This window comes from Rhinolophus sinicus, chromosome 5, assembly GCF_057876585.1.
Source record: "Rhinolophus sinicus isolate RSI-liver-muscle chromosome 5, RSI-T2T, whole genome shotgun sequence".
NCBI classification, from domain to species: domain Eukaryota; kingdom Metazoa; phylum Chordata; class Mammalia; order Chiroptera; family Rhinolophidae; genus Rhinolophus; species Rhinolophus sinicus.
In genome coordinates this window covers 16,605,507-16,630,830 of record NC_142505.1, presented here as the reverse complement: position 1 = coordinate 16,630,830, position 25,324 = coordinate 16,605,507, and positions in this window count along the sequence as shown.

Sequence of the window (25,324 nt, the reverse complement as noted above, 5' to 3'; positions counted from 1 at the left end):
AAAGCAATCACATCTCCAGAGTGAGAAAGGTCAGTGCCCTGTAGCTGCCAAACCTCACCACACTAAGGGGACATGAAGGGGACTGCCACCCGCCAAACACAAATCAGGCTAAAAAATGAATGCCCTTTGCAGTTGCAGTCTAATAGCTCCGAATGTCAAATGATATTACTTTGGGAGACTGTTAAGCCCCCTTCTCCGTGCACAGCAGTGTATAAATCCCCTCATCTCATTTGATTAATCTGAGAGATAAGAGACTATGTTATTAGCCATGGAAAACATGACTGCCATGTGATAGCCGGTAGTATTACTGAGCATGAAATTAAGTTTCTCTCTCTCTCTCTCTCTCTCTCTCTCTCTCTCTCTCTTTTTTTTCTCCTGCTTCCAGGTTGCTTGAAGGGGGAGAGGGGATAAAACCTCATTGATCTTAATTAGTGTCCTATATGACTTGATGTTAGTGAATATACACATAAATAAAAAATGGATTATACAGTGGATCCCACCCCTTTGTCTCCTAAAGAGAGGACTTTTTCTTTCTCTGATTTTCAATACCCACACTTTTACTCTGAAACACACACCTGGACTTGGCAGGAAGGAGACTATAATATTAGCAGTGGTTATCTCTGGCTGGTAAGATTTCAAATGATTTTTTTCTTTATGTTTTTATATTTTATACATTTTTATAGTGGTCACGCATTATAACAAGAAAATATGTGTGTGTTATTTCAAAAAATACATTATCCTTTGATAATTCTTTTCCCCAGAAAGGCCCTTGAGAATGCTGTCTTTTTTTTCCATCCTGCTAAAATGGAGGGAGCTACCTGAAATGCTGTGTGAAATAGATGAACCGAGCCCTGCCTAAGAAGCATCCCGCTTGCTCCTTTTCAAGACCTGGAGCCACTGTGGCCTGACAAGTGGTAAGAAATGTGATAATAAAGACGATGAGCCACTCTGGGGCTGGATTTCATTTCCAGCTTAATTAAATCCCAGAAACACACCTGACCTCTAGCTTTGAAGAGCTGCTGCAAAAGCCAGGTGCCCTCATCAGCTTGGGCTCGCCCCGCAGTGATTGTGGGAAGCCAGTTTGAAAGCAGAGGGTAGAGGAAGGCAGAAGCCGGTGAAGATGAAACAGTGGAGTCAGGAAGCAATATTTCAGAGAAAGCATTCTATCCAGTGGGCGATCGGTTTGCCCTTCTGCTTAAAAGGTGAGCAGCGAAGCTAACCTCCAAATGTACTGAATTGAAACTCTTCCAGTGGCACCCTGCTGCCCTGCCACCTGTGCCCCTGCACCAGGTCCTCGGCCAGCTCCCTGCCCCCACCTGTTGTGCAAATTTGGTACAAAATGCACGGGGTTGGCACAGGTCCAGACTGGCCCATCGGTACGTAAGGTTGGCTGGCTCCTCCTGCACTTCCAAACTCATGGCTGCTTCCAGCCCTTCCATCATTGCTGTTGCCACCAATGCTGCTGTCCAGGGTCTCTCTGTTCTATATCCCAGAGACCAGAGCTTCTCTGGAAATGCAAATACAGAGGAGAAATCCTGGCTGTGATTTACTGAGCCCCTAAGAAGCAGAGCTTGAGACAGGGACTTGGGTACCTGGCATTTATGGAGGGGGTGCTGTTAGGAGACACCAGGAGGGAGGCAGGGGCAGGAGAGAAACGCGTAGGGCTGAGCAAGCATGTGGCCTCGGTAAACTTGGCCTTGGCCTGATCCCCAGGGGGCTCTGCAGCATAAATCACACCATAGGGTGCTCTTCACCTTGAGGCCAAGAGGCCAAGCGAACCCCTATCAGTCATTTGCTGTGGGACGTTCCTGGGGTTGAGGACATGACTCCTTAGGCCAGGAGGCTGTCATCAGTCAAGAACAATTCTCTGAAGGAAGGGGCCAGTTAGAGCTCATGAAAGCTGATATTCACAGTGCTGGGGGGTCATTGTACCAACCCAGACAGGGGCTCTGCAGGGCACCATCAGCACCCACTGAGCCACAGTTAATCCATACTGCTTCCCTTCAGAACCAAAGATGACCCTGGGGGTTGGGGGGATGGAGTCACTTCCACTCAAAGTATTGTGAAGATTGTTGCAAATATGCGTAACGCATAGGAGGTACTTGATAAGAGTCTCTTGACCCCATGCTGTGAATATTTCCTGCTCCCCTTTGATTTTTGAGCATTTGGTACCTTCCCAAGAATTGCCAACATAGTCAGAAAATAAGAATATATCTATCTCTTTGATTCAAGTGCGAGTTTCTCAAGGGAAGAAATCTTGCCTTATTTCATGTGTAGCACACCCGCCTGTACACATGCCTTGTCCATAGTGGGCGACTAATTAACACCTGTGAAGTACTCCTTGAATTTGGAGGGCCCTTCCTGGTGTTATTATTTCCATCAATCACTCAACATTAATTCAATGTCTATTGGTTGTGAATAGCTTGAGGGGCAGCGTGTTGGTGGCTGTCTGTTTTACCTCTTACCCATCTGTCCAAGAGTCTCAGAGGCCATGAAACAGCAAGAAGAAGACAAGCATTGAGGCAGCTCTACTCTAGCAGAGGTTTAGTTACTGGACCAGGAGGAAAGGAAGCCATGTAGGGGGTCATGTAAGAGAAAGAGTGGGTCTCCTACAATGAGGAGACTTGGACCATCATTCATTAGTTAGTTTTTGCATCTGTAAAATGGAACAAATATTCTATCTGGCTGAACTCACAAGCTGTTAATGGAAAATCAAAGACAATGCAGGTGAAGCCCACAGACTGTGCAGAGAAAATTAATACATACTGAAGGGCCGATGATGGCTCAAAGGCAAAGATCGGAGGCAAAATGGCTTGGAATCCCTCCCTGAAGTTTAGATAGCACATTCTACCTTCACCTCATGTGTGCTTAGAATTCAGTGCCTCAGGGGAAAAAAGAAAATCAGCGTTCTTCCCTTTTCACCAACAGACTTTAGGTATCCGTGTATGCTATAATTAGGGCCTCAGCGTACACCTCCAATTTCTGAAAGTTTTCCATTTAATTTCACAAGGACATATACACTTTACAATGTCTGACACCTGCTCAAACAGGCAAATAATTGTTTTGACACTGTGACAGTTGTAGAGGGCATAATTTTTAAAATTCTGAAACCTGCCAGTGCGATAATAAAGAGTCTAATTCTCATTTGCCAGGGCAATGAGCTCTCTTGGTCAAATGACTCCCCAATGTCCTGCCAGCCACATTTCCCAGCTCCTGATTGGCTGGTGGAGGTTTATTTCCATGTAACTGTTCCGTTCCTCACTGATGAGTTTTCACCTTTAAGGATAATACCAATTATGTATCGAGTGCATCACTTGTGGGTTTCTTTGGATGGGCATTTTACTACTTACTCTCTTTCCTCGAAAAACAGCTTTAATTTAATTTAATTTAATTACTTTAATTTAATTTGTTAGGCTATTCAGGACTTCACTTCCCTGGTGGAGTGACCTTGCAGGGGTTGTAGGGCCTGGAGCAGAGGAGGACTGGCACTCCTGATCTGTGCAAAGGTGGCCAGGACAGGAGGGATGGCCTGAGGAATAGAGTCCAAGGAAGCAGGGAAAGAGAACATCTGGACATGAGGTGAAAACCGTGAAAACTGACCAGAAGTACACCTTATGTTTTAGGGTCAGATTTGGAAGGATGTGGGAAATGCTGGAGTTGGAGGCGGTAGTGTGGTTTGCTTCCTGGACCACTGGGACTGTGCCACTGGACTATGAGCTTGGGAGCTGGTAGGATGGGAGCCAGGCCAGGCAGCCTTCCAGAATCCTAGCATTGGTCGGGGACCTCAAGGAACATCTCTTTCATTCCTACCACAAAGTGGATGCGGAAACTGAGGCCCAGATTAGTGAAGTGACCCGTCCTAGGTCTCATAGCTTGAAGATATTCAGGTCAGGTGAAATTTATTCTGCTGGGTTTTCCAGGACACATAGAGGAATGCTCAGGTATCTCTAACCAGCTGCCAAAGGTTTTTTTTTTTTTTTTGAAGCAATCCTACTGTGACTTGTGAATAGCTGAATAATGAAAATGTCTTTAAGATCTAGTGGTTCTTTTCCAAGGAGCATGTCTTGAACCTGGCCTATACACGGACACCAAAATGATCACTGGCTCACAGAATTTTGGAGCTTAAATTTGTTTATTTTACAGATGAGGAAACTGAGACCTCAAGAGGTGGCCTGCTTATAGTCACAAGGCTGGTAACTGGCTCAGTGCCATCAAGAAGTATGAATTGACCCATGCATGTATGATTTTGTTGGGCTTTCCAGGTACACAGAGGAAGTTAATCAAAGCACTTGTAAGCCAGCTGGGAAGATAAGATTCTACGAGCCTCTCCCCATTTATCAGGCATAGGCCAGTGCCCAGGAAGGGTGAGTCCTGGGGTTCTGCTGAGGAGAACAGGCAGACACAAAGGAGAACCTATGTTCTGAAGGTGAGGGAAATATCAGACTTAGGATAGACAGTCATAAATGGGAGCTGATTGAAGGTGTAGAGGAGAGCAGAAGCCAGGTGAAATGTTTATGCACGTGGAAAATTAAATTCAAACAGTGCAGAAGGGCATACGATGAAAGTCAGTGGTTCCTCATCCCGTCCCTACTTTCCTCTGGTTCGCTTCCCACAGCGAAGCCCTCTCTGCTTTCGATTCTTCCAGTGATTATCTCCAGAATTCTAAATAGCACATGAAAGCTTTATTTCTGCAATTATTAATTTTAAGTACTAGCTGTAGACTGTCTGTTATGCATGATATAATGCAGAATTTTCTCACTTCTCCAACCTTCCGTCCTCTCATCCTATTTTTCATCGTAATATTATTAGTTTGGGTTTTTCTATTGGTAGATTAATAATTTTAAAAAGTATGTTTCATATGTTACATCTTGATCCATCAAATTTAGACAACTTTGACTTGCTGCTATGAAAGATACACGACGAATATAGAAGCCCTGAACTTCCTTCCACTTTTCCTCCTTCCAATTCCCATGATCTTCAAGCTACATCATTAAACATTGTTAACATTTATTACTTGAATTTAAAAAAATCAAGCACAAATATGGGTCATTAGCAATGTTGTGATTACATATTATGCACTGTGTTCAAGTAGAAGGACTGGCCTTTCTGAAAGCAGTGAACAAACAAACAAACAAAATGTATATAGATTAAGGCCATCACATTTTCAAAGTAAGTTTTCAAAATATTAAAATAGGAACTTATTTCAGTTTACTCCAGCTTCTCAAAATCATGACATTTTAATTTGCTTCCTATATATAGTCTTTAATAGATTTTGTTTTGTCTAAGGCATTTCTTTTTATTTAATTGAAAAGAAACATGATTTCTTCATCATTTTACAAAGATTTTCTCACTTTAGCACATTACCTGTCAAATGAGAATCTATGAGTCTTTTTATGAAGACTTTTGTCCGGGAACTCTCCTTAACTTAAAATTTCAGTTGCGACTTTGTATTTTATGGCCTGTTTCAGAGTTCTATCTCTGGTTTTCCTCTCTAATGCACTTATCACTCTGGCCTACTGTTTCCATGATTTCCTTTTCCTTGGATTTTTTCCCTTTTGTCTGCTTAAGTATATCCTCAAGTAATGTTTCCCTCCAGAAAGAGTACATAAGGGGGCAAATCTGTGAGTCTTGCATGATTTAAATTTAGCCTTCACGTTTCAGTGACAATTTGGACCTAAAGTTATAGACTCATGCTTATTTTCCTGCAGAGCTTTGAAGCCTTTTGTTGCAGCTTGGTTCTCCAGAAGCAGAGATGGAGTTTGGGGAGCAAGATGTTTATTACCTGTAAGGGCAGGATTGGGCTGCCTGAGAAGTGGACCTGGGATACAGGTCTGACAAAACCTCAGCCAATATGGCAGGTGCTCTGGAGAGAGTATTACCCAAAAATGTCCTGTGTCGAGCTGAAATGCCTGGGCCTTTATACCCCCCTTTCAGTCACCAGACACAGGCTCCCCTGAGAAGGGCATGGCCTCATGCGAGGCAGCTCTCTGTAGCGGAGGCTGACCCTGCAGGGGCTGGCAACTGGAGACTTTGTGCTGACTGTACTCCCTGCATCTGAGCAGCAAGTCTTCCTTGAAGGGAGACTCGGGGGATTGGGAGGGATGCATTCTATGTCTATCACAGTTGATCCATGGAATTCTTGACAAAAACCTGTTGTTTTTTTCTCTATATATGCTTTAGTATACTTTCTTTCCCCTTGGTACTATTGTCGCTCTCGGGGCATCTGGTTGTGGACTCCCAAAAGTGCACTTCCTCTACATGGGTGCAGGTATGCACGAAAGAGTTTGGCTTGATGCAGTGTGCTTGGGTTGGGTTTAGCTTCCATCACCTCCTTGGCTGGGCGCATTTGTGCAGAGCACAGCCTGTCCACCCAGGGGCGTGGCCCTCTTTGGTGTGCTCATTGCTCAGAAGGATGTGTCCTGATCATTTTGCTCAGCATTTGGAGAGGACTTATCTCCCAGGCGCTTCCACTGTACTGTGTTTACTCAAAAATAAGACCTAGCTGGGCAATGAGCTCTAATGTGTCTTTTGGAGCAAAAATTAATATAAGACCGGGTCTTATTTTCGGGGAAACATGGTATCAGTTACGTTTCTGTCTCCAGGTGTGGTGCTCCTGGTATATAGATCTATAAAACATGGCCTCTCTTCCTAAAGATTGTTTCCTGTAGGCTGACCCGCATTCAGTGATGTGGACATGTCTACTCCGGCTGTTAGAAGGTCTGAGAGAAACCATAGCGATAGGAAACGTTAGCTCAGTTGAAACACAAACAGGTTGAATTGTTTTGAAAGGGCTGAAATGTTTACTGAATTTTTGCTCCATATTTTTTTTTAATTAAAGTTTATTTGGGTGAGAATGGTTAGTAATGTTACATAGGTTTCAAGTGTACAATTCTATAATACCTCATTTATATATCACATTGTGTGTTCACCACCCAGAGCCAGTTCTCCTTCCATCACCATATATTTAATCCCTTTTACCCTCATCTAGAGACCCTTTACCCCTTTACCCTCTGGTAACCACTAAACTATTGTCTGTGTCTATGAGTTTTGTTTCTTTGTTTGTTTGTCTTGTTCCTTCATTGCTTTCAGTTTTATATCCCACCTATCAGTGAGCTCATGTGGTTCTCGACTTTTTCTGTTTGACTTACTTTGCTTAGCATTATAATCTAAAGATCCATCCATGTTGTCACAAATGGCATTACTTCATCTTTTCTTAGAGACCAGGACTCACACGATGTTCAGCATGGCTTCCCAGTTGACTGTGTTCTTTCATGCTCTGCTCCTTTTTTGTTGCTGTTTATGGCATGGCCTGGACAATGCTCCTAGTCCCTTCTTTTAGCGACGTCCACTCTGAAGTCTCTACTGGGCTCTGGTGACTATCTTAGTGTCAGCCCATACTAGATGTGACTTCAAAAGCAAGTTACATGTCATCTCTCTACGTCTCTAAGTGAGGATAATTATGGTTTCTTTTTGACACACATAAAGCACTTAGCATAGTTTCAGACATGTGTAAATGCTCATTAAGTATCAGGTACGTCTGGAAAGTGCCTCCTCATCTTCGAAGAGCAATTGAAGTGCCATTTTCTTCATGAAGCTTTTCCAATCCATGCTCAGCTATATTTGGTCTTTTTCCCTCTGGGCGCCTATAATATTAGTACTTATCTCTGTTATTTCACATCTCATATGATTTGTTTAGTTATCTCCTACATTAGTCTCTAAATCATGAGAATCCTATTTTATGTTTTACTATCATCTCAGCCTATTATAAAAGTGCCTGGCACCTAGTAGGCATTCAAAGACTGTTGCAGATTAAATAATTAAGATAAATTGCTCTTTGGGGAAGAGATATATAGGAAAGTAAGAGAGACAAAAAGATGGAGTTAAATTATACAGCATGGGTGAGGGAGAAGTTTAAGGATTTCATGGTATTCAATTAGTTGGCTGGCTAAGAATTGATGATTATAAAATATCTTATGTGATATGATCTGACCCAATGAAAATTGGGCAGGTGAATGAAATTCTATTTGAGAAGACTGGCATTCTTGAGAATTGACAGAGGCCGTATCTTTCATCAGCTTTAGCATTATTTTGGTTCTGCTCACAAGTGGTTATTAATGCCTGAGCCTAACTACTTTACTGCAGAACCTAATATCCCAAATGCCATCCTCTACAAACAGCCAAAGTAGTTTTTTCAACTAAATCCCTGAATTTCTCTCAATCTGCTGAGATGTATTTGCAATTATTTTTTTGGCCCAGAGAACATCCTTTTAAGACACAATTTTGAAAAAAAGAATTGAAAATACCATTATGCCATGTGAGGAGAAATCTTTATTTTGGAGATTATTCACCTATGATTTGAATCTTTAAAATTGCTTGGTTTATGTGGGGGTTTATGACGTGCTGCTGATTTTTGTCCGTCACAAAGGAGATGGCTCAGCCAGCTACTCAAAGTGACTTTGATTTAAATATCATTGTTAGGAAGCTGAACTGGTTCAGGAGACCTTAGACTCAAAACAGTTGTTCTGCTCAGGTCCTCAGGGACAAAGCAAGGGAACCAAGCCTTGTCCAGGACTCTGGGAAGGTGTCAGTTTGGATGACAGACTGGAGATAGTGAAATGTATTGAAATAATGTTTAAATAAGGATTATTTTTAAAGAACTGTGGTGTGAATCACACTAATTTCAATCACATCCGGTCTCATCGAAGAGCTGACAAATTTACATACATTAAGTGCGCGATAGCTGGGTGGTAACAATTTTTTTTCTTAACTAAGAAATAGTGGCCAAGAGGCTCAGAGCCTAACTTTTGTCTCTTTAAGGGTTAGCTAGCTCAGCTCACTTCCCTAGTGCTGACTGTCCCCTAAGGTTAACATTCCTTTAGACATAGCGTTTCCCTGGGCCCTGATGACTGCCCTTTGTGGACAGCTATTCCCTTTTCAGAGAGGTTGAAATTCAGACTCAAAGAAGCTAACAACTGGCTCATGATCACAAACTAATACGTGACTGCAATGGTCAGTTTGGGGTGTCCACTTGTCAAGGCTGTAGTCCCAGCAGTTCAGTCAATTCTAGGTATTGCTATGAAGGTGTTTCATGTAATTCATATCCACAATCACTTGACTTTAAGTTTGATTACTGTGGATAAACTGGACGGCCTGATTTAGCTAGTTGAATGTCGTTAAGAGCAGAAATGAGGCTTCCCCGAAGAAGAAATTCCACCTGTGGGCTGTTTCCGCTCATGGCTGAGGGTACAGCCTGCCTTCCTATGGCCTGATCAGTGGACAGGCCTAGCCAGTCCCCACAGTTTCATAAACCAATGTTTTGCAACAAATCTCTTAATATGTATTTCCTACGGGTTCTAGTTCTCTGGTTGAGTCCTGGTTGATACAGCGACTGAGTAACTCCTTCTCAAATTATAAAAGCAATACCTTGCATTTGTATTGAGCTTTATAGATTAGAAGTGCCCTCACACATAGGATCTTTATTAAATCCCGAGGCTGCGAGCAGGTAAGTCAACCAATCATCATTCTCGTCATCACCACCAATATCATCATCGTTGTGAGACATCACCGTCATCACCATCCTTGTTACCATTTTACAGCCAAGAAAAAGAGTTATGCAGCGTGTGAGAGGCAGGCCTGGGGCCAAGAACCACTCCTTCTAACTCCAAACGTGTCCAACGTCAGCATTCCCTGCACAAACCTTCAAATACCTTATCCTCTGGTGTCTGGATGTCTTCCAATGATCATTTCCTCACCACAACTTACACTGCTCATATTTCTAGCCACCCGTCCATGGCAACTCTGGACCTTGTCAGCATCACTAACCACGTCATTTCTAAAATCTCTATTTTATTATAAACATCCATTAAAAACCCCTCCAGGCAGGTGGGTTCTTCTTTTTCAAAGTTCTCGTCATTTTGAAGCCCCAATGTTAGAGCCTGCCCATGGACACTACCAGCTGACCTGTCCAGTACCCCAAGCTGAGCTGACTCATGAAGGACCGTCCTTAGTGTAGAAAACCTTTAAAGAGTGGAAGAGGAGATTGTTTACTCAAATGCACAGTAGCCGACACGAGGAGTCCAGGATCATGAAGAATCGGGCGAACATGACACCACCAGGGGCAACTAATGAACCGCCAATCACTGATCCTAAAGAAATGGAGACCTATGAACTGTCTGCCAAAGAATTCAGAATAACTGGAATTCAGAATGGAAATTGGTACAGCCATGATGGAAAACAGTATGGAGGTTCCTCAAAAAATGAAAATAGAACAACCATACCATGTAGCACTTCCACTTTGGGGTATATATCTGAAGGAAACAAAACCAGTATCTCAAAGAGATACTGTAATTTCATGTTCACTGCTGCATTATTTACAGTAGCCAAGACATGGAAACAACCTAAGTGTCCATTGGATAAATGCGTAAAGCCTAAAGAAAATGTGTGGGATATACATACATAATTTGGCCATGAAAAATGAAGGAAATCCTGCCATTTACAACAACATGGGTGAACCTTGAAAACATTATGCTAAGTCAAGTAAGTCAGACATACGAATAGAAATACAAATACTGTATGATTTCACTTACACGTGGAATCTAAAAAATACTGAATGCATAGAAATGGAATAGATTGTTGGTTGCCAGTGCAAGGGTAGGGGGTGGGAAAAATGGGTGAAGGTGAGGGTCAAAAGGCTACAAACTTCCAGTTATAAGATAAATAAGTTTTGGGGATGTAATGTGAGGAAAGGGGACTATAGTTGATGATACTATATTTTATACTGGAAAGTTGCTAAGAGAGTAGATTTTAAAAGTTCTCAACATACACACATGCACACACACACACACACACACACACACACACACAGCCACAAATTATAATGTGAGTTGATGGATGTGTTAACTAACCTTATTTTGTTAATCATTTCACAATATATACATGTATTAAGTCATTACATTATACACCTTAAACTTACACATTATGTGTCAATTATATCTCAATAAAGCTGGGGGAAATGAAGATGAAAATAAAATAAAAAGTTTACTGTATACATAGTCTCTGTTTTTGACATGTAGTTAGCTCTATTAAAAATACAAATCAATAAGGAAATTACAAACATCCCAATATAATGGGCAAAAGACTTGATCAAAAAAGATCTATAAATAACAAATGAATATGTGAAAAACAGCTCAACATCATTAATCATTTGAGAAACGCAAATGAAAAGAACACGAAGATATTAGCTCACATCCCCTAGAATGGCTAGAATTAAAAAGACTTTCAACACCAAGTGTTGTTGAAGCTGCAGAAACACTGGAACTCATACTTTGCTGGTGGGAGAGTAAAACTGGTACAAGCACTTCGGAGAAGTTTTGGCAGCTCCTTGTAAAGGGAAACATGTACATATCCTAGGACCAAGTAATGCCACCCTTCACTGTTTATGCTAGAGGAATAAAAATGGGTCCAAAAAACGACTTGTATGAAAATGCTCATAGCAACTTGATTATAGTAGCCCAACTCCGGAAACAGCAGACATATTTCCTTGATTTATTTCTCAAGAGCATTTTCTACTGTAGAAGAATTGAAGGAATTTCAGCACAGGGATGAGATGGGCCTCCCCAGCTCCCATGAAGAAATGGCAGCGCAAAGGGCACAGATGACACACGTTCTTACGCTTCAGACTTGTGCCATAGATCAGCTGTGGACCTGATTCCAAATCTCCAGTCCAGGTGTCTTGTTCTTTCCCCTCAGTGGTCAGGGTCCAGAAGCCCAGAGACATGGAGCCCCACTTTTACTGTTTCTGTTGCTGCCGTGTTCCTGACATGCTGGAGTGAAAGCCGATTGTGTGTCTCTCCAAACTCTGCATTCAGTGATGTTACAATGCTACCATGAAACCTGCATGGTGAGGGAATTTACACCATAGAAGCTGGCCAATCCTACCTCAGGGCCTCTCACCTCTCACTCCATGTCTCCCTGGAAAGGCAGTTGTTCAACTTTTGCCAGCACATCATGGTCTGAACCTACAATTTCCTGCCTGATGCTGTTGCTTTGACAATGTGACTTATTCTTCCTGTTTGACCACTATCTAGCACATATCACTGTATCCCCAGAAATGGACTCTCTACATTTTCACTGTTCCCTGGTTCTGCTTCACAGTCAGCAGGTGATGGCAGTTTGCTTCTTTGCCAAAAACCCAAAAGAAGGACCTCACTTCCCCACTTGGTGAGTGAGTGTTTTATGAGACAATGTTCCTTGTTCATAGTTTTCTAAACATTCAGGCTAAACAAGTAGAAGCCCCTTGTGAGAAGACATCACCAAAAAAATACAGGTGATTTAGATAAATGCATCCGAGAGGAGGGTTGAGCAGGGGTCAGCAAACTTTTTCTTCAAGGGCCAGATAGTAAATGCTTGAGGTCTTAAAGGCCAAGAAGTAGCATGGAGGCTGGTATGGAGGAGCTCATGCAACCATTTGAAATGTAACCATATGAAAAAACTCAATGTAAAATCTTAGTTTGTTAGCCGATAAGAAACTGGTTGGCTTGGTCTATGGCTGTAGTTTTCTGGCCTTAGCCATGGAGGACTGACTGGGGGGTGAGGGGAAAGGTGAGGTGGTCAGGCTGGAGGCTGGCAGGGGAAGGTGATGAGGGCTAAGGCTAGGATGGGGGCAGTGGGGAGGAAGGAAGAGGGAGGGCGAGGTCAGAGGGAATGTAAATATCTGATGAGATGTGTATAGAGATGAATCGAATGTGATGGAGAGGGATGGTTGCAACTTGTAACTCTGTCTTCAGGATTTACAAACATATTAGGATATTGAAAGCCCTGAGAAATCCTGCAGTAAACAAAATTGTGTTCAGTCCAACATTTCTAAAACTTATTTACCCGTTGAGCCCTTTATTCATGGACTACCCACTAATGCCCCCGAGGAAGTAATGTGTCATGGACTAGAGTTTAAGTTTCACAGACTTGATCTGTAAGTGCATTGGAAAACGCAATGTCCCATCAGGAAAACAGGAAGAATACCAGTTATTTTAACAGAGATAATTTAATATAGGGAATTGAATTGCTCCACAGGCATTTGGGGGACTGTAACTGCAGAAAGATGTGGTAATTGCAGGAAACATCTACCACCCTTAGGGCAGTGGGAACAAAGGGAAGAGGTTTGGTTTCCTAGAACCTAGGAGCTTGAATGAAGGCCACCACAGAGCTGTAAGCAGGAGGTGACACCTGGCTGGTGCTGGTTTCCCTGAAGGGAACCCAGTGAGTCTGATTCTGGGAATATGGGGGAAAAAAGGACCTAGAGCAAACTGCTACTGTTAGGGTAGAGAACCATCGCTGAGGTGACATTAATAGGAATAGGAAGCAAAGAGCAAATTCCTTCTCCTTCCTTGAGACTTGCAGTCTCCCTTTGACACCCTTTATTTGCAGATCCCAACAGGGAGCCAGATGGCAAAGGAGAAGTTTTGTCTGTGGAGTTGAGCCTCAGAGTCATAAAACAGAGAACAGAAATGTGGGTGGTGCTGAGATGATAGTTTAATAACCAGCGTAGATCCCAACCTAGATCCCAACCTGTACGATTAATTTCAAAGCAGCCCGAGACTGGATGACTCAAGAGGACGTCCCCTCCTTCCAAGGGATGGAACTGTCACAGGCATATTATTGAGGCTTTCCTTCCTTCTTAGATAGCAGAAGCTGTTCATCCGAATAGAGAAAATCATGGTTTTAATTACATTGCTCTTATAATTCAAAAAGGCTTAAATAAAAAGAAAAGAGATAATGGCAAAGAGCAAAACTCTTTGGCAACTTGTTCTAAAGAGTTGTTCAGTGTCCGTAGATTCAGCTGTTCCTGATCCTGTGCTTGTGTGCTTCAACTTTCCATGTTAAGTACCAGGGATTAAGAGGTACCTCCTTTAGTGCTCGTGGTGGGTGCTTCACGGACAGCTTGGAGGTGACAGGGCTGAAACAAGATGCACAAAGAAGGAAAGGGAAGCGGCACCTGTTCTCCCAGAGAAGCCTTCTTCTGAGCGGGGCAGGGTGGGCACCTTTCTGGAGGAGCTGAAACTCTTCCCTTTCGATGTCCTACTGCTCACTGTCGAGTGTTTTCTTCCAGATGAAACTGCTCCAGTGTGGAAGTGCGACTTAGGGCAGCGGGCATGGTTTAAGTGAAGAAGGTAGCTGGCTTTGCGCAGAATTCCATCCCTTGCTACCTGAGCAGCCCTGAAATAGTCAATTCACTTTATTACTCAGTTTTTGGTAATAATTGTACCTGTCCTGTCCTCTCTTTCGTTTGGCTCCTTCTGAGGATCAAAAGAGATGGTGGCTAAATTAAAAAAACATATTGCAAAGAGTAGAACAAAATGAAAACACAAGGAATCAATAATGATTAGATTTGGGCTATTTCAGTTCAATTGCTTCTTGACTCTGTAAGAGATATATATATATATTCTATAAGAGATGCATGTAAGAGAGATGCATCCTCCCCAACATTTCCTTTCCGTTAGAGAGAAGTTACAATGTGTACCCTTCTGGGCTTATGTTGAATGTTCATTTTCAGACAACATTTGTCTCTAATGTTTCAACAATGTTCTCAATGTGCAAGTAGAAACCCAGGAAAAACACCTCTGTGCTTCCAGACCAATTCAGTTTTCTGCATTCATTTTTTTAAGTTTTTCTTAGGGCCAAAATTAACTAAGTGTTTCTGAAAATTTAGTTTGAATCTTGGAGTCAGCTCCTTCTCCTCCTTTTCCTCCCTCTGCTTCTGGTCTTCTTATTACAGCTGTAGTGGAAATAGCATTTATTGAGTGCTTGCTGTATGCTGGATACTTTTAAAAGCACTTTACTGTATGAGTAAGTCTGTTGGTCCACCCATCTGTCTATCCATGCGTCCATCCACTCACCATCTAAGCAGAATCGCATCTTCTGCCTCAAGAATTAATCCTCATTCAGTATTAATGGAAATGAGAGCTAAATTAAATTACTTTGCAATAACTAAAGGCATGCACTTGAAATAACACAGAGCATGAGTAGACTTTGCATTCATTTGTAACGACAACAAATATCTTCAAAACACTCTTATGTGCTAGAAGCTAAGGAAAGAGCAAGGGAGGGTACAAAGATGAATGAGACATGGCCCTTGTTTTTGGAATTCGCAATCTAATCAAAAGTATTTACATACACGTCTCTTACCTCACTCACTTTACTCACTGCACTCCAGAGACACTGTACTTTTTCCTTTTCTTAAAACATACCAAGTGCCTCTTAACTCAGAGCCTTTGCACTTGCAGCTCCCTCTGCCCAGAATGTTCTTTCCCCAGATATATGCAAGGTTGACTTCCACACTTCCTTCAGATCTCTGCTCAAATGTCACCATCTCAGTGAGGTCTTCTTTGAGTATTTTATATAGGATAACAACTGTCTCTCACCTGGGAACTTTGTATCTTCGTAATTCTGAATTATTTTTCTCCCTAATCGTATGTACTTACTTCTTTTGTTTGTTTACTGTCTGTCTCCCCCTACATGCCAGCTAGTATATATTTTTCATGAAAGTAGTGACTTTGTTTTGCTTATTACTCTATCCCTTTGTCCAGAAAAGAGCTTGACAAATAATAGGTGTTCAATAAATATCATTAAAGGAATAATACAAGGAGGAAAAAATGTGCTAAAATATAAATGAATTGTTTGACAACAATGGAGAAAGTAATTATTTTGGATAGGGTGTATGGCTTATGAATCCTTGCATCAAAAGGTACTACTTTGTGAAAATAAAGATCACATACATGGAGAAGCTATATGGCTGACTTTCAAGACAGATACGAGGTGTCATCAAAAGATACAGTGAATGTTTAAATAAAAATATTTATTACAGTAAAAGACACATTGCCACTAGTCCCCCTCAGAATACCCCCACCCCCTTGCTTTGAACACACTTATCCCATCATTCTTGCTATTTTTTGAAGCAGTTCTGGATGTCCTCTTTTGTGAGTGTCTTTATTTCATCCTCCATCATGACAACGCTCCGTGTCACACATCACTTCTGGTATGGCAATTTCTGTCAAATAAAACACTCATCCACTTTATTCACCAGATCTGACACTGTGCACTTCTGGCTCTTCCCCAAAGTCAAAATGACCATGAAAGGAGAATGTTTTGAATCGATTCAGGAATCAAGGTCACCAGGACAGTGCAACTAAAGACACTCATGAAAGAGGACTTCCAGAACTGCTTCAGAAAGTGGCAAGAATGATGGAATAAGTGTGTTCGAAGTGAGGGGGAGTGTTTTGAGGGGGATTAAGGGCAATGTGTCTTTTACTGTAATAGATTTAAAAAAATTGAATCATTCACTGTAGTTTTTGATCACACCTTGTATATCTAATATTTCAGGAATCAAGGTGCTGGTTAGATGTAATGAACGACCATACGATGCCTGGAAATTTTCCATTACCCTTTGCTCTTGTTTTTTTTTGTTGTTGTTTATTTTATTTTATTTTTTTTGAGTCTGGGACCGTCTGGAAACAAATGAGCTTGACCTCATTTACAAAACTACTTGTGAAGCTTGTTTCTGTTAACCAGGAACTAAATCTTCACTAGGAGGCTGTCAGCGCTTGACTTTGTGTCCAATCTTTACACTTCTGCCTACTAATTTGACTCTAGAGAACACTGAGCATTTTCCTTATTGCAAAAGCCATCATTCACTGGAGACTGAGTGCAGGGAAGAACTCTAATATCCACTGGAACGGCTCAGTGCAACCCCGACTGCCAAAGAAAACAGGTGTTCAATGATTACTGGAACAAGTTTGAGGCACAGCACCCCAGCTGTGCATGGGCCATTGTGACCGCTTTCCTTGTAGTGTTTGTGATGTCAGACAGGTAAATAAGGACTCTCAGGCAGCCAAAGAAGCCCCTTTGCGGCAGCTTTTCATTCCTACATTCATTGAGCCAACAGTTATTTATTGAGCATCTATCTTATGCAAGGCTTAGAGCGTGACCCAGTTTTGATCCAACTAGACTATCTTGCCAGTAAATTTGTGGGGTCCCCCTGAGGGTTTCAGAAAGACTTCTCTTAGAGATTGTTTTAATCAGAGTATTTTTTGCAGGGAGGAGAAACCCTTTCCAACAAGCTTCTTTGAAACAGAGAAGAACAGGGGAGAAATTTTCCATAATCCAAAGGCAGGAGGTGGCAACACAGCAGCTGACTATATTTTTCCACAAGGTGCCATGGTCTCCAGGCACTACTGCAGCCTTCTCTCTTTCCTCGGACCTGGTTCTTCCAATGCTTGGTGCCTCTGGCCAACAAAGGCCATTTCAGACCTGGCTGGGTAGAACTGCCCAGGGGCACTCGCAGGACACTATCCCACAGCCCGTGGGTTCTATTCCAAACTCCTAAAAGAGAGTTCCTGATTGGCTCAGCTCGAATCTGGGGTGTCCTTCCCTCCAATCAGATATAACCAAGGGGTAGGGGTTTGTGGCCCATTCTCCAGTCAGTCTGGGCTGTGGGAGATGACTCCCTCAGAAGGTAGAATGAGTCTCGAGGGAGGGCATGATGGGCATTACTAGTGTAGACTCAAAGGGCTGGTCAGAGTTAGGGACCAGTATTTTAAATGGGACCTGAAGGAGCAGAGCTGTCATTGACAGGAGCTATTCGTAGATATAGGGGAAGGGAAAATCAGATACCAAGAAGGAAGCCTGAATATCCAAGCTGAAATGACGGGAAGAACTGGGGCACTGGCCGTCACCATCCAGGGATTTGTAATGAGGCAAATGCCTACTCACACTTCAAAGCACTCAATCCTACATTAGACAGTGACGTTCTTGAGGGGAGGAGCTATTGGCTCGGTCCCCATTATATTTCAAGGTCTAGCATGTGCTAGGGACGTTGTTGGTGTTTGAAACATAGTTATTAATCCAATGAATGAATGAAGGAGTATCACTTCCTCTGTGAAGGTTTTCTAAGTCTTCCTCCAGTCAAGTCAAAAGTCCCTCTTTTGCCCTCCCAACATGCTAACCATATTTTACAGTTATTGTTCAATGACAAATGACCCTCCATTACACTAAGTGAACTCCATCAAGTAGAACGTAGGTTTTATTAAGCAAGAATAAACAAGTGGGTTTTATTGAACAAAAATAAAGTACACCAAACTGAAAAGCTTCTGCACAGCAAAGGAAACAATGAATAAAAGGAAAAGGCACCCTACGGAATAGGAGAAAATACTTGCAAACCACGGTGGAGAGGGGACTCCGTTTACTGGATGCCAGTTATGTATGACCATGCCAGTTTCCCCACGTTCTCGCCAACAGATGGAATTAGAACTTCGGTTCTAACTAGATGTCAGTTTGACCCAGGCCTGCACTTGCTCAGAACAGAGCCCTGCGCTGGGAGCAGCATCACTGGCTGCAGGTAAGGACTGTGGCAGGGCAGAGATTAAAACTCTACAGTTCGTGTTCTCAAGTAGCTTAGCAGGGTTGGGGCCAGAAACATTTGATAAACACCTCATTGTACACAAAGGCAGAATAAAAATATCAATACTAGAGAGCCAGCAGGAAGACAGGCACAGGTGCTCGTCTGCAGGAGGCTTTGGACGTGGGTCATTTCTCAAGGTGCCATTGTGAGAAAGACGAATAGGCCCTTACAGGTGCTTAGCCTAGTGTGATGTTAACAGCAAGAGGCAGGTGCCGTATTAGGGGACGTCTTTGGAAGTTCATCAGGTGTCCAGAGTGACAGGTAAGGAGCAGGATCACCAGGAGGCCACTTGACTCTGCAGGGCCTTGGACGTGGGTTTTCTGATGCTGCATAGGAGTGAGGGGCAGCCTGGGCACCCTGGCCCGATAAAAGAAAGCCTGGGGCCTGGGCTGCTGCACCAGTGACTCAGATGGGAGTGAGTAGGACACATTAAGCTATGGCTTCAAGTGGAGGCTGGGCTGGGGCAGAATTTCTTAGGAGATGGTCATATTTATAGACGTAGGGAGAGGAATCATCCCAGTGAGTATACACAGAAGATAAAGAGAGGAAAGATAATCGTTAGTGCTAGAGAAGAGGAAAGTCAGCTTTGTGTCTTCTCTCTCCCTTCTCGAAATGCATCCCATCTCTTCTCTACTCACTCACTCTACCCTCCAATACTTACTATGTAGCATGATCGAAAGATCTCTAAATTCCTTGTCTTCTTAGGGACCAAACTTTTGGGGTTTCAACTTCCCCAACCAATGCAGCCATCAAAGTATTTTCCTAAACAAAAATCATTCTCTCATAAAGGGACATTTGGTTGCAGCTATTAAAAGGAGTTCTTTAATCCCAAGGAACAGAGATACTGGCCCAAACCAGGTTCTCTGCAGACATTAGACTTCCGCAGCCCCCTTTGCCGAAGCCCAGCTTTGTGCCGACCCCTCTTTTCCCTCCTTGCTGAGGGCTCCTGTGTATTGCATGCTGCTTAGGCCAGGGAAATCCAAGGTATTCTTCATTTGGGCACCAACCCCTCCCAAGGTATGAGAAGTCTGGTCTTGCTTTTGGGAAATAGTCGCCCCTGAAAGAAGTGGAGGGGCTGGCCGTTGGCCCTGCACAGAGTGGGTGGGAAAGGCACCTCTTGGGTGGAAGCCCAGACACTGCGGCAAACCAACCCAAACTCAGCACTTCTCATGGGCAAGGATCCAGTGAGTGCCTGGGTGGTGCCAGCACTGCCCACCCTGTCCTCTCATCAGCTCCTTCCTGTTCTGCAAATAAAGCAAGGGTGAAAGACACACTCCTGGTCTAGTGGAGAGCTGCCAGAGAAGAAACTGAGGGATTAATGGCAAAAGTCCATCAGAGTGTGTCAGTGGCTTATATTCCCTTTTCTTCTTTGGACCTGGGGAGCTGTCCCTGGATACCTGCAAGTCTCAGTTTATTGCCTTAAAACGTGATTCTGAGCAGCAAATAAGAGAAGGCCTAAGGACTTGTCTTGACTGCAATGTGTGCAAGGCAGAGACGTTTCCCCCCATTCAAAGCAAAATGGGAAAGGGCCATTTATCGAGTAACTGCTATGTGCTCAGAAGAATAAATTGAGGTAGATGCTGTTGGCACTCCGTCCAGACCCCCTTGGGTATCTTCTGCCAGGTCTGTGCATCATTTCTGCAGCTTCAATGGACATTTGCTTCCAAACAGCCGGCCCCTGAGACTGGTCTTTGGTGGATTTTGCTCACGTGTGTAGAGTTAGAGGTGCCTGTAAGTGTAGGTTCCGCTTCTAGCCTCCATGGAGGCTCTTACCTGGTAATTGATAGATGCAGGAATATGAAGGTTCTGCTCTTTTGCCTCCAGTGTGGTCAAGCTCAGAGGCATATCACATTCCAAAGCTCCTGTGGGGAGTCAGGCTGACGCCACCCTGTGTAGGTCTTTTCCTGAGATGACACCATTACTTGGCTTCCTCCTCTTCCTGTCCTGCTTCCTCCTCAACCTTGGTGGTCACCCTGGGAGCATTTTCTTATTAAATCACTTGTACATGAATCCTAGTCTTCAGTTCTACTTCTGAACAACCTGATCTAAATTGTCCTGCTCTCATTTGCCATTGACAAAAGCCTTGTGAAGTAAATGACATCATTCCCATTTGCAGATGAGGAAACTGAGTCTCAAAAGGTGGTAATATGTCCCAAGCTAGTGATCCACATTCAGTTCCATCTGATACCATGAACTCAATGCCATGAAATATAATCAGCATTTAGATAAAGCTGGTCAGTTGTCTCCTCACAAACTCAGTTGCTTTCTCGAGGTCACATCCTCTAAATTGAATTACAGGAATGACGTATGAGGTCTCAGGCGTGGTGCAGAATTGGCCGTAACTCATGACACTCTTGTTGACTGCCGTATTTCCTCCTTTCGCCTGTACCTCCTCACCTATTATATTTATCAGCACTCTCCTTTAAGGGTCTGCTTTCACAGATGGCTCCTTTACAAGCTGTCAGGTCATTGAGGGCCTAGACCATGTGCCACTTATTGCAAAATTCCCAGAACCCATCATGGTCCTGGGCACATAAGAGGTACTTAAATGAATACATCTTCAATTAAAGAATCTCATCACACGCAGTTGCTTTCATGAAAAGTCCATTCTGGAGAAATCAATTAAGTCAGAAATAAAGGGATTTTTCTACACCCTTAAAAAGAAATGCCATATCTTGAAGGTAATTTCTTGCTATCTAGTACCTCTATCATGACTTAATGCAAAGGCTTCAAGCCAATGCTCTCTCTACTGAGAGTTTTTCTTCTGTGGTTTCCTTTCCAGCAGCATTAACTAATTCTGTCAAAATGTTTTTACCCTTGATACATTTCCCACATGATATACATACTTTAAAGGACCAATGACCTCAACTCTAATTCTGGAGAACTATAAATTCCTCTTCTTCATATTCTATGCAGAAATCTTCACTAAAATCAAGCCTAATCATTATATTGGACATCAAATATGAGTAACGCATAGGATATGATTTAACCCATTCTGGGGGTCAAATAATGGCATTATTTTTTAAATTGTGAGTCAATATAATTGAATAGAAGCCCTTGTGTTTTTCTGTTGATGCTGCGAGCATGTTTTCCTCGCTGTGTTTTAATCAACCCTTCCTTCAGTGTACCAACCCAGATAATAATTCAGATGTATATTATAGCCCACTGTTCCTGGGATTTTTCTTTGGAAAGATTTGTAGGTGTACTTTGTGATTACGTAAGCACAAAGCTAATAGGATTGGCAAGGCCCCCCGGCTGAGAACAGGCAGGTGGCAGACAATCTTCCGCTCAGCCTCACTCTGCTGCTGCCACCCTGGGTGTGGGCTGGTGCTGTGCTGCTTCTCGTATGCGGCACGAGAAGATCACTGCCTACTGTGCCCTGTCTTGTCTTAGTTCCCAACTGCAACTGAGAAATATGGGGCCTGACTCTTGGACTCCAGCAGCCTTTAAAGTCACAAGTCCAGAAGGAGCTTGGATCCAGAATCAGAGATTGTAAGGTTGGATTGGGGGACGTCCATGGTAGTAACTGGGTTGAACTAGGTGCTTGTGTTAACCCCTACACTTTATGGAAAATAATGCTTAGGCATGTGTTTCAGTTCTCTATTGCTGCGTAAGAAACCACCCCAACACTTTGTAGTAGAAAGTATCATTATTTTCTTATGATTATGAGGGCCTATAATTTGGACAGGGCACAGTGGGATTGAATATTACTTGTGTCTTCCATGGATGGAATGTCCAAGATGGTGTCTTCACTCACATGTCTGACACTTGGTCAAGGATGGTTTGGGACAAATGGGGGCCTGGCTGGAATGGCTTGACTGGGGTCATACAGTTGACTTTGGTTCTTGCTGCTCTTGCCTGCTTTCCTAGGTTTGCCTTCCTGTAGTTCCAAGGCGTCTCCCTCCCCATAATGCCTTTCCGTGTAGTCTCTCCAGCAGGGTAATGAGAATTCTTACATGACAGCTTAGAGCTTCCAAGAGTGTAAAAGCTGAAAGTCTAGGGCTTCTGAAGGCTTAGACTCAGAACAGGCGCAGAATCACTTCTACTACATTCTTGCTAATGCCACAGGTTGGCCCAGATTCAAGAAAATGGAACTTTACAAGGATGTGAGTATCGGAGGCATGGTCCCCCAAATCCACTGATGTAGCAGATAACAGAGTACCACAGCATGGTTTGAGGAAGAGGTTTTACGACCTGGGATACACAGAATAAACAGAGGCTTCTGGGGTTTGAGAAGTGCCTAGGGTCGCCAGATAAAATACCTTTCAATCTCAGATAAACCATGGTTTTTTAGTATAGATATGTCTGCTGAAAGTCAGTATAGCATACAACACTTGGGACATACTTATACTAAAATTGTATGTTGTTTTTCTGAAACGGAAACTTAATTGAGCATTCTGAATTTTATTTGCTGAATCTGGCAACCCTAGATGAGAGCCCTGCGAACGGGACCAGGGGCCAGTTCCTGGAAGCTGTGTATTAGTCTAGTTATGAGGTGGTTCGGGACAAATGAGGACTGGGGTGTGAGAATGGAGAGGGAGATGGAGACTTTCGCGTCTGGCAGAGAACAATTGGGCTGAGTAGGAGGCCTGAGCATTCAGCCAGTGCACCACAGTGGCCGAGGTTGGGACAATAGAATCAGACAGACCAGACTGCTCTGATAATCAGTGTTTTTTTTTTTTTTTTTTTTTTTAAATTCTCCAGGTTTTCAGATGAAGCAGATAATAGTGCTACTTCATAAGGTTGTAGTCAGGATTAAATACAGGGGTGCTTGGCACTGTGCGTGGTACATGGTGGGCACAGAAGAAAGGTTACGTGTCATCACCATCAGAGTAACAAGTGCGATGGAGATTATATGTGGTGGTGCAGAGAGAGTGGGAAGAGGCACAGAAGAGCTAACATCCCCCGAACACACGCCTGGCTCCGGGCCTGGTGCTTGCGATTCTTCATCTCCCGCGATCATTACAGCCTTTGCAGGGACAATAAATCAATTTTAGAGATTAGTGAATTGCCTTGGAGGAATTTGTAAGTTTGTCTGAGTGTCAAAGTCAGGTCTGTCTGACTCCAGAATTTTTTCCCGTAAAGAAAGACAATTTAGTACAGTTCATTCAGGTAAACCTCAGCTTAAGGGCTTCCAGTTAGTGTCCTGTCAACAGCCTTTCCTGTTGACCTATGTCGCTTTAACTCTGAGCCTTCCCTACTCAGTTGTAAATCGGGAGAGTGAACACCCACATGGCTTTTCCCAGAGGCCATTGAAAGTATTCCCTGTGGTAGAGTGTGAAGGCGTTTATCAACTCTAAAGTGCACCCCCTGCCCTCCCCACCCAAGTTGAAATTGTTTTGTAAGGCTTAGTACATCAAGTGTCAATGGAGTTAAACATGTTAATCCTGTATCCGCTAATTTGGGGCCCTGGCAGGATAGGAAATGCAGCTCTCCTGAGGGCAGTGAAGAAGGCATTTGGTGAGTCTCATGGTGTGTTGTGCTATGCTGACTTTTCCCTGCTGAACACTCTAGAACAAGATTCTGAGGGTACAGCTTTCCTCAGAACACTTACAGCAGGATTGAAGGGCAAAATGGCAGAGCAGGGCAAAAACTTACCTGTGTGGCATCCCTAGCTCTCCCTCTGGCTCATCACTTTTAGGTAGCCTTGCAAACACTCCCTTGCTTGAGACACAGAGAGGTCTAATCCCGTGGTTGACGAAATGCCAATTTCATGTTTCTTTCATTGTCTGCTAAAGATTTGGAACTTATTTACAAGGCCACTATGAACTTTTTAGACTTACCCAGAGAGAAACAGCTTAGAAATATGTGGAAATACGGTCATTATCTATTTTACAGGAAAACGTGAGGTAAACAGTGACTGACAAAGCTTGAGTGAGCCGGGTCGTGCCGCTGTCTTGGGTTTTCTCTTTCTCTGATTCACTCTAGGTCTGAATTTCTATCCTCCCAGCACACTGGACGTGCAGTGGCATTCATTATTCTCACCAGCTCTGCCCAAACCTGCCATGTAAGGAATAAAATGGTCTGCAACCACAGACTCATTTCCTGGCAGTAAATTATGATAGTGTGACAAGAGAAGATTCTATTTTTCCAAATTTACCAGAGGTAATAGCATAGCTGGTGGTGTATCTGTGTGTGTGTGTGTGTGTGTGTGTGTGTGTGTGTGTGTGTGTTTGTGTTTATGTGTGATGGGGGTGGGATGAATGTGTGGGCTTCTGAAAGGCATCTTGTGAACACCACAGTAGAAGAGAGAGGCGAGAGAGTTCGCTGCTCAGTAATGAGATTCAGTGTTATAGGCTGTTATTTTTAGCATTTAAGCTATGAAAATCTCATTCTCTCCCTAGAGGCCTCCTCTCTGCCATTCTTTAGCACATCAGGTGAGAAATCAAGTGTCATCTTTATAAAAATGATAACAGATTCCAAGTTAGCTTGTAAAAAATACTGCTCTCTCCCAATTCTAAGTGTTTGGTGTGGTAAGAATCATCTTAAAAATTGGAATTTTGATATGAGGTGAGCAGGGGAGGGACAGAGAAAGACAGGAGACTTGAAAATCTTGAGTTAGTTGAGGAGGACTACAGATAACAATTTAAAAAATGATGGAATTGATTCTATTTCTTATGAATAATGAAGCATAAATGCCCACTGCGAGAATGTGTATATATGACTTTACGTACAGATGTGTGTGTGTGTAACTTGTATCTCCTAAGTGTGCATGTGTGTGTGTTTCTGATGTCCTTTTGATGTATTCTATGAATACATTTCTGGTGATTTTAGTCTAATTTCTCTTCTTCGGCCATACCCATATTTAATGCTCATATCTATGCCCATCAAACTTCTTTAGGAGAGCTACAAAACTGATTGCGATCTTAAAGG